This window comes from Chiloscyllium plagiosum, unplaced genomic scaffold (genome assembly GCF_037043375.1).
Source record: "Chiloscyllium plagiosum isolate Xiang-an unplaced genomic scaffold, Cpla_swu_hap1 HiC_scaffold_50, whole genome shotgun sequence".
Classification (NCBI taxonomy): Eukaryota; Metazoa; Chordata; class Chondrichthyes; order Orectolobiformes; family Hemiscylliidae; genus Chiloscyllium; species Chiloscyllium plagiosum.
In genome coordinates this window covers 54948645-54959910 of record NW_028270188.1, presented here as the reverse complement: position 1 = coordinate 54959910, position 11266 = coordinate 54948645, and positions in this window count along the sequence as shown.

The window sequence follows — 11266 nt, the reverse complement described above, 5'->3', positions numbered from 1 at the left end:
ACAGACTGATACCCAGTGTCACAGACTAATACCCAGTGTCACAGACTGATACCCAGTGTCACAGACTAATACCCAGTGTCACAGACTAATACCCAGTGTCACAGACTAATACCCAGTGTCACAGACTGATACCCAGTGTCACAGACTAATACCCAGTGTCACAGGCTAATACCCAGGGTCACAGACTAATACCCAGGGTCACAGACTAATACCCAGTCTCACAGGCTAATACCCAGACTCACAGACTAACACCCAGGGTCACAGACTAATGCTGAAAATGTGTTGCTGGAACAGCGCAGCAGGTTAGGCAGCATCCAGGGAACAGGGGAATCGACGTTTCGGGCATAAGCCCTTCTTCAGGAATGCTTATGCCTGAAACGTCGATTCTCCTGTTCCTTGGATGCTGCCTGACCTGCTGCGCTTTTCCAGCAACACATTTTCAGCTCTGATCTCCAGCATCTGCAGACCTCACTTTCTCGTCACAGACTAATATCCAGTCTCACAGACTAATACCCAGTCTCACAGACTAATACCCAGTGTAACAGACTAATACCCAGTCTCACAGACTAATATCCCGTGTCACAGACTAATACCCAGTCTCTCAGACTAATACCCAGTGTAACAGACTAATACCCAGTCTCACAGAGTAATATCCCGTGTCACAGACTAATACCCAGTCTCTCAGACTAACACCCAGGGTCACAGACTAATACCCAGGGTCACAGACTAATACCCAGTCTCACAGACTCATACCCAGTGTCACAGACTAATACCCAGTGTCACATACTAATACCCAGGGTCACAGACTAATACCCAGTCTCACAGACTAATACCCAGTGTCACAGACGAACACACAGGGTCACAGACTAATATCCAGTCTCACAGAGTAATACCCAGTGTCACAGACTAATACTCAGTGTCACAGACTAATACACAGTCTCATTGACCAATACTCAGTGTCACAGACTAATACCCAGTCTCACAGACTAATACCAGTGTCACAGACTAATCCCAAGTGTCACAGACTAATACTCAGTGTCGCAGACTAATACTCAGTGTCACAGACTAATACCCAGTGTCACAGGCTAAAACCCAGTCTCACACACTATTACCCAGTGTCACAGACTGATACCCAGTCTCACAGACTACTACTCAGTGTCACAGACTAATACCCAGTGTCACACACTAATACCCAGTCTCACAGACTAATACCCAGGGTAACAGATTAATATCCAGGGTCACAGACTAATACCCAGGGTCACAGACTAATACTCAGTGTCACAGACAAATACCCAGTGTCACAGACAAATACCCAGGGTCACAGACTAATATCCAGGGTCACAGACTAATACCCAGTGTCACAGACTGACACTCAGTGTCGCAGACTAATACCCAGTGTCACAGACTGATACCCAGTCTCACAGAGTAATATCCAGTGTCACAGATTAATATCCAGGGTCACAGACTAATCCCCAGTCTCACAGACTAATACCCAGGTCACAGACTAATACTCAGTCTCACAGACTAATACTTAGTGTTACAGACTAATACCCAGTGTCACACACGAATACCCAGTCTCACAGACTAATACCCAGGGTCACAGATTAAAGTCCAGGGTCACAGACTAATCTCCAGGGTCACAGACTAATACCCAGTGTCACAGCCTAACACTCAGTGTCACAGATTAAAGTCCAGGGTCACAGACTAATCTCCAGGGTCACAGACTAATACCCAGTGTCACAGCCTAACACTCAGTGTCACAGATTAAAGTCCAGGGTCACAGACTAATCTCCAGGGTCACAGACTAATACCCAGGGTCACAGACTAATACTCAGTCTCACAGGCTAATACTTAGTGTTACAGACTAATACCCAGTGTCACAGACTAATATTCACAGTCACAGACTAATAGCCAGGGTCACAGACTAATACTCAGTGTCACAGACTAATCCCCAGTGTCACAGACTAATACTCAGTGTCACAGACTGATACCCAGTCTCACAGAGTAATACCCAGTGTCACAGATTAATATCCAGGGTCACAGACTAATCCCCAGTCTCACAGACTAATACCCAGGGTCACAGACTAATACTTAGTGTCACAGACTAATACCCAGGGTCACAGACTAATACTCAGCCTCACAGTCTAAACTCCAGGGTCACAGACTAATACCCAGGGTCACAGACTAATACTCAGTGTCACAGACTAAACTCCAGGGTCACAGACTAATACCCAGTCTCACAGACTAAACTCCAGGGTCACAGACTAATATCCAGGGTCACAGACTAATACTCAGTCTCACAGACTAAATTCCAGGGTCACAGACTAATACCCAGTCTCACAGACTAAACTCCAGGGTCACAGACTAATCTCCAGGGTCACAGACTAATACCCAGTGTCACAGCCTAACACTCAGTGTCACAGATTAAAGTCCAGGGTCACAGACTAATCTCCAGGGTCACAGACTAATACCCAGGGTAACAGACTAATACTAAGTCTCATAGGCTAATACTTAGTGTTACAGACTAATACCCAGTGTCACACACTAATACCCAGTCTCACAGACTAATACCCAGAGTCACAGATTAAAGTCCAGGGTCACAGACAAATACCCAGTGTCACAGACTAATACTCAGGGTCACAGAGTAATACACAGTGTCACAGACTAATCCCCATTGTCACAGACTAATACCCAGTGTCACAGACAAATAGTCAGTGTCTCAGACTAATCCCCAGGGTCACAGACTAATCCCCAGTGTCACAGACTAATATCCACAGTCACAGACTAATAGCCAGGGTCACAGACTAATACCCAGTGTCACAGACTAATACCCAGTCTCACAGAGTAATACCCAGTGTCACAGATTAATATCCAGGGTCACGCACTAATCCCCAGTCTCACAGACTAATACCCAGTGTCACAGACTAATACTCAGTGTTGCAGACTAACACTCAGTGTCACAGACTGATACCCATTGTCACAGACTAATACCCACGGTCACAGACTAATACCCAGTCTCACAGACTCATACCCAGTGTCACAGACTAATACCCAGTGTCACATACTAATACCCAGGGTCACAGACTAATACCCAGTCTCACAGAGTAATACCCAGTCTCACAGACTAATACACAGGGTCACAGACTAATATCCAGTCTCACAGACTAATACCCAGCGTCACAAACTAATACCCAGTCTCACAGATTAATATCCAGTGTCACAGACTGATACCCAGGGTCACAGACCAATACCCAGTGTCACAGACTAATACTCAGTGTAACAGACTAATACGCAGTGTCACAGACTAATACGCAGTGTCACAGACTAACACTCGGTGTCACAGACTAATACCCAGTCTCACAGACTGGCACCCAGTGTTGCAGACTAATACTCAGTGTCACAGACTGATACCCAGTGTCACAGACTGATACCCAGTCTCACAGAGTAATATCCAGTGTCACAGATTAATATCCAGGGTCACAGACTAATCCCCAGACTCACAGACTAATACCCAGGGTCACAGACTAATACTCAGTCTCACAGACTAATACTTAGTGTTACAGACTAATACCCAGTGTCACACACGAATACCCAGTCTCACAGACTAATACCCAGGGTCACAGATTAAAGTCCAGGGTCACAGACTAATCTCCAGGGTCACAGACTAATACCCAGGGTCACAGACTAATAACCAGTGTCACAGCCTAACACTCAGTGTCACAGATTAAAGTCCAGGGTCACAGACTAATCTCCAGGGTCACAGACTAATACCCAGGGTCACAGACTAATACTCAGTCTCATAGGCTAATACTTAGTGTTACAGACTAATACCCAGTGTCACAGACTAATATTCACAGTCACAGACTAATAGCCAGGGTCACAGACTAATACTCAGTGTCACAGACTAATCCCCAGTGTCACAGACTAATACTCAGTGTCACAGACTGATACCCAGTCTCACAGAGTAATACCCAGTGTCACAGATTAATATCCAGGGTCACAGACTAATCCCCAGTCTCACAGACTAATACCCAGGGTCACAGACTAATCCCCAGTCTCACAGACTAATACCCAGGGTCACAGACTAATCCCCAGTCTCACAGACTAATACCCAGTGTCACAGACTATTACCCAGGGTCACAGACTAATACTCAGTGTCACAGACTAATACCCAGTGTCACAGACTAATACCCAGTGTCACAGACTAATCCCCAGGGTCATAGACTAATCCCCAGTCTCACAGACTAATACCCAGTGTCACAGACTAATATTCACAGTCACAGACTAATAGCCAGGGTCACAGACTACTACTCAGTGTCACAGACTAATACCCAGTCTCACAGACTAATACCCAGTGTCACAGACTAATACCCAGTCTCACAGACTAATAGCCAGGGTCACAGACTACTACTCAGTGTCACAGACTAATACCCAGTCTCACAGACTAATACCCAGTGTCACAGACTAATCCCCAGTGTCACAGACTAATACTCAGTGTCGCAGACTAATACTCAGTGTCACAGACTGATACCCAGTCTCACAGAGTAATACCCAGTGTCACAGATTAATAGCCAGGGTCCCAGACTAATCCCCAGTCTCACAGACTAATACAGGGTCACAGACTAATACCCACGTTCACAGACTAATACCCAGTCTCACAGACTAATACCCAGGGTCACAGATTAATACTCAGTCTCACAGACTAATACTTAGTGTTACAGACTAAAACCCATTGTCACAGACTAATACCCAGTGTCACAGACAAATAGTCAGTGTCTCAGACTAATCCCCAGGGTCACAGACTAATCCCCAGTGTCACAGACTAATTCCACAGTCACAGACTAATAGCCAGGGTCACAGACTAATAACCAGTGTCACAGACAAATAGTCAGTGTCTCAGACTAATCCCCAGGGTCACAGACTAATACCCAGTCTCACAGACTCATACCCAGTGTCACAGACTAATACCCAGTGTCACATACTAATACCCAGGGTCACAGACTAATACCCAGTCTCACAGAGTAATACCCAGTCTCACAGACTAATACACAGGGTCACAGACTAATATCCAGTCTCACAGACTAATACCCAGCGTCACAAACTAATACCCAGTCTCACAGATTAATATCCAGTGTCACAGACTGATACCCAGGGTCACAGACCAATACCCAGTGTCACAGACTAATACTCAGTGTAACAGACTAATACGCAGTGTCACAGACTAATACGCAGTGTCACAGACTAACACTCGGTGTCACAGACTAATACCCAGTCTCACAGACTGGCACCCAGTGTTGCAGACTAATACTCAGTGTCACAGACTGATACCCAGTGTCACAGACTGATACCCAGTCTCACAGAGTAATATCCAGTGTCACAGATTAATATCCAGGGTCACAGACTAATCCCCAGACTCACAGACTAATACCCAGGGTCACAGACTAATACTTAGTGTTACAGACTAATACCCAGTGTCACACACGAATACCCAGTCTCACAGACTAATACCCAGGGTCACAGATTAAAGTCCAGGGTCACAGACTAATCTCCAGGGTCACAGACTAATACCCAGGGTCACAGACTAATAACCAGTGTCACAGCCTAACACTCAGTGTCACAGATTAAAGTCCAGGGTCACAGACTAATCTCCAGGGTCACAGACTAATACCCAGGGTCACAGACTAATACTCAGTCTCATAGGCTAATACTTAGTGTTACAGACTAATACCCAGTGTCACAGACTAATATTCACAGTCACAGACTAATAGCCAGGGTCACAGACTAATACTCAGTGTCACAGACTAATCCCCAGTGTCACAGACTAATACTCAGTGTCACAGACTGATACCCAGTCTCACAGAGTAATACCCAGTGTCACAGATTAATATCCAGGGTCACAGACTAATCCCCAGTCTCACAGACTAATACCCAGGGTCACAGACTAATCCCCAGTCTCACAGACTAATACCCAGGGTCACAGACTAATCCCCAGTCTCACAGACTAATACCCAGTGTCACAGACTATTACCCAGGGTCACAGACTAATACTCAGTGTCACAGACTAATACCCAGTGTCACAGACTAATACCCAGTGTCACAGACTAATCCCCAGGGTCACAGACTAATCCCCAGTCTCACAGACTAATACCCAGTGTCACAGACTAATATTCACAGTCACAGACTAATAGCCAGGGTCACAGACTACTACTCAGTGTCACAGACTAATACCCAGTCTCACAGACTAATACCCAGTGTCACAGACTAATACCCAGTCTCACAGACTAATCCCCAGTGTCACAGACTAATACCCAGTCTCACAGACTAATAGCCAGGGTCACAGACTACTACTCAGTGTCACAGACTAATACCCAGTCTCACAGACTAATACCCAGTGTCACAGACTAATCCCCAGTGTCACAGACTAATACTCAGTGTCGCAGACTAATACTCAGTGTCACAGACTGATACCCAGTCTCACAGAGTAATACCCAGTGTCACAGATTAATAGCCAGGGTCCCAGACTAATCCCCAGTCTCACAGACTAATACAGGGTCACAGACTAATACCCACGTTCACAGACTAATACCCAGTCTCACAGACTAATACCCAGGGTCACAGACTAATACTCAGACTCACAGACTAATACTTAGTGTTACAGACTAAAACCCATTGTCACAGACTAATACCCAGTGTCACAGACAAATAGTCAGTGTCTCAGACTAATCCCCAGGGTCACAGACTAATCCCCAGTGTCACAGACTAATTCCACAGTCACAGACTAATAGCCAGGGTCACAGACTAATACTCAGTCTCACAGACTAATACTGAGTGTTACAGACTAATACCCAGTGTCACACACGAATACCCAGTCTCACAGACTAATACCCAGGGTCACAGATTAAAGTCCAGGGTCACAGACTAATCTCCAGGGTCACAGACTAATACCCAGGGTCACAGACTAATAACCAGTGTCACAGCCTAACACTCAGTGTCACAGATTAAAGTCCAGGGTCACAGACTAATCTCCAGGGTCACAGACTAATACCCAGGGTCACAGACTAATACTCAGTCTCATAGGCTAATACTTAGTGTTACAGACTAATACCCAGTGTCACAGACTAATATTCACAGTCACAGACTAATAGCCAGGGTCACAGACTAATACTCAGTGTCACAGACTAATCCCCAGTGTCACAGACTAATACTCAGTGTCACAGACTAATACTCAGTGTCACAGACTAATACTCAGTGTCACAGACTGATACCCAGTCTCACAGAGTAATACCCAGTGTCACAGATTAATATCCAGGGTCACAGACTAATCCCCAGTCTCACAGACTAATACCCAGGGTCACAGACTAATCCCCAGTCTCACAGACTAATACCCAGGGTCACAGACTAATCCCCAGTCTCACAGACTAATACCCAGTGTCACAGACTATTACCCAGGGTCACAGACTAATACTCAGTGTCACAGACTAATACCCAGTGTCACAGACTAATACCCAGTGTCACAGACAAATCCCCAGGATCACAGACTAATCCCCAGTCTCACAGACTAATACCCAGTGTCACAGACTAATATTCACAGTCACAGACTAATAGCCAGGGTCACAGACTACTACTCAGTGTCACAGACTAATACCCAGTCTCACAGACTAATAGCCAGTGTCACAGACTAATACCCAGTCTCACAGACTAATCCCCAGTGTCACAGACTAATACCCAGTCTCACAGACTAATAGCCAGGGTCACAGACTACTACTCAGTGTCACAGACTAATACCCAGTCTCACAGACTAATACCCAGTGTCACAGACTAATCCCCAGTGTCACAGACTAATACTCAGTGTCGCAGACTAATACTCAGTGTCACAGACTGATACCCAGTCTCACAGAGTAATACCCAGTGTCACAGATTAATAGCCAGGGTCCCAGACTAATCCCCAGTCTCACAGACTAATACAGGGTCACAGACTAATACCCACGTTCACAGACTAATACCCAGTCTCACAGACTAATACCCAGGGTCACAGACTAATACTCAGACTCACAGACTAATACTTAGTGTTACAGACTAAAACCCATTGTCACAGACTAATACCCAGTGTCACAGACAAATAGTCAGTGTCTCAGACTAATCCCCAGGGTCATAGACTAATCCCCAGTGTCACAGACTAATATCCACAGTCACAGACTAATAGCCAGGGTCACAGACTAATAACCAGTGTCACAGCCTAACACTCAGTGTCACAGATTAAAGTCCAGGGTCACAGACTAATCTCCAGGGTCACAGACTAATACCCAGGGTAACAGACTAATACTCAGTCTCACAGGCTAATACTTAGTGTTACAGACTAATACCCAGTGTCACAGATTAAAGTCCAGGGTCACAGACAAATACCCAGTGTCACAGACTAATACTCAGGGTCACAGAGTAATACACAGTGTCACAGACTAATCCCCATTGTCACAGACTAATACCCAGTGTCACAGACAAATAGTCAGTGTCTCAGACTAATCCCCAGGGTCACAGACTAATCCCCAGTGTCACAGACTAATTCCACAGTCACAGACTAATAGCCAGGGTCACAGACTAATACTCAGTGTCACAGACTAATACCCAGTATCACAGAGTAATACCCAGTGTCACAGACTAATACCCAGGTCACAGACAAATGCTCAGTGTCACTGACTAATCCCCAGTGTCACAGACTAATACCCAGGGTCACAGACTAATAACCAGTGTCACAGCCTAACACTCAGTGTCACAGATTAAAGTCCAGGGTCACAGACTAATCTCCAGGGTCACAGACTAATACCCAGGGTCACAGACTAATCTCCAGGGTCACAGACTAATACCCAGGGTAACAGACTAATACTCAGTCTCACAGGCTAATACTTAGTGTTACAGACTAATACCCAGTGTCACACACTAATACCCAGTCTCACAGACTAATACCCAGGTCACAGATTAAAGTCCAGGGTCACAGACAAATACCCAGTGTCACAGACTAATACTCAGGGTCACAGAATAATACAGTGTCACAGACTAATCCCCATTGTCACAGACTAATACCCAGTGTCACAGACAAATAGTCAGTATCTCAGACTAATACCCAGTCTCACAGACTAATACCCAGTGTCACAGACTAACACCCAGGGTCACAGACTAATACCCAGTCTCACAGACTAATACCCAGTGTCACAGACTTATACACAGTCCCACAGACTAATACCCAGTCTCACTGACTAATATCCAATCTCACAGACTAATACACAGGGTCACAGAATAATATCCAGTCTCACAGAGTAATACCCAGTCTCACAGACTAATACCCAGTGTCACAGTCTAATACCCACAGTCACGGACTAATACCCAGTCTCACTGACTAATATCCAATCTCACAGACTAATACACAGGGTCACAGAATAATATCCAGTCTCACAGAGTAATACCCAGTCTCACAGACTGATACCCAGTGTCACAGACTAATACCCACAGTCACAGACTAATACCCAGTCTCACAGACTAACACCCAGAGTCACAGACTAATAACCACACACACACTCATACCCAGTGTCGCAAACTAATACTCAGTGTCACAGACTAATACCCAGTGTCACAGACTAATACCCAGGGTCACAGACCAATACCCAGTGTCACAGACTAATACTCAGTGTGACAGAGTAATACCCAGTGTCACAGACTAATACCCACGGTCACAGACTAATACTCAGTGGCACAGACTAATACCCAGGTCACAGACAAATGCTCAGTGTCACTGACTAATCCCCAGGGTCACAGACTAATACCGAGTCTCACAGACGAATACCCAGGGTCACAAACTAATCCCCAGTGTCACAGACTAATAACCAGGGTCACAGACTAATACCCAGGGTCACAAAATAATCCCCAGTGTCACAGACTAGTCCCCAGGGTCACAGACTAATACCCAGTCTCACAGACTGATACCCAGGGTCACAGATTAATACCCAGGGTCACAGACAAATACTCAGTGTCACAGACTAATACCCAGGGTCACAGACTAATATCCAGTCTCACAGACTAATACCCAGTGTCACAGACTAATACCCAGGGTAACAGACTAATACTCAGTGTTGCAGACTAACACTCAGTGTCACAGACTGGTACCCAGTGTCACAAACTAATACCCATGGTCACAGACAAATACCCAGTCTCACAGACTAATACTCAGGGTCACAGAATAATACACAGTGTCACAGACTAATCCCCATTGTCACAGACTAATACCCAGTGTCACAGACAAATAGTCAGTGTCTCAGACTAATCCCCAGGGTCACAGACTAATCCCCAGTGTCACAGACTAATATCCACAGTCACAGACTAATAGCCAGGGTCACAGACTAATACTCAGTGTCACAGACTAATACCCAGTCTCACAGAGTAATACCCAGTGTCACAGATTAATATCCAGAGTCACACACTAATCCCCAGTCTCACAGACTAATATCCAGTGTCACAGACTGATTCCCATTGTCACAGACTAATACCCACGGTCACAGACTAATACCCAGTCTCACAGACTCATACCCAGTGTCACAGACTAATACCCAGTGTCACATACTAATACCCAGGGTCACAGACTAATACCCAGTCTCACAGACTAATACCCAGTGTCACAGACTAAAACACAGGGTCACAGACTAATATCCAATCTCACAGAGTAATACCCAGTGTCACAGACTAATACCCAGTCTCACAGACTAATACCCAGCGTCACAGACTAATACCCAGTCTCACAGATTAATATCCAGTGTCACAGACTAACACGCAGTGTCACAGACTAATACTCGGTGTCACAGACTAATACCCAGTCTCACAGACTGATACCCAGTGTTGCAGACTAATACTCAGTGTCACAGACTGATACCCAGTGTCACAGACTAATACCCAGGGTCACAGACAAATACCCAGTGTCACAGTCTAATACTCAGTGGAACAGACTAATACCCAGCGTCACAGACTAATACCCAGTCTCACAGACTAATATCCAGTCTCACAGAATAATACCCAGTCTCACAGACTAATATCCAGTCTCACAGACTAATACCCAGTGTCGCAGACTAATACACAGTCTCACAGACTGATACCCAGGGTCACAGATTAATATCCAGGGTCACAGACAAATACTCAGTGTCACAGACTAATACACAGGGTCACAGACTAATATCCAGTCTCACAGAGTAATACCCAGTCTCACAGACTAATACCCAGTGTCACA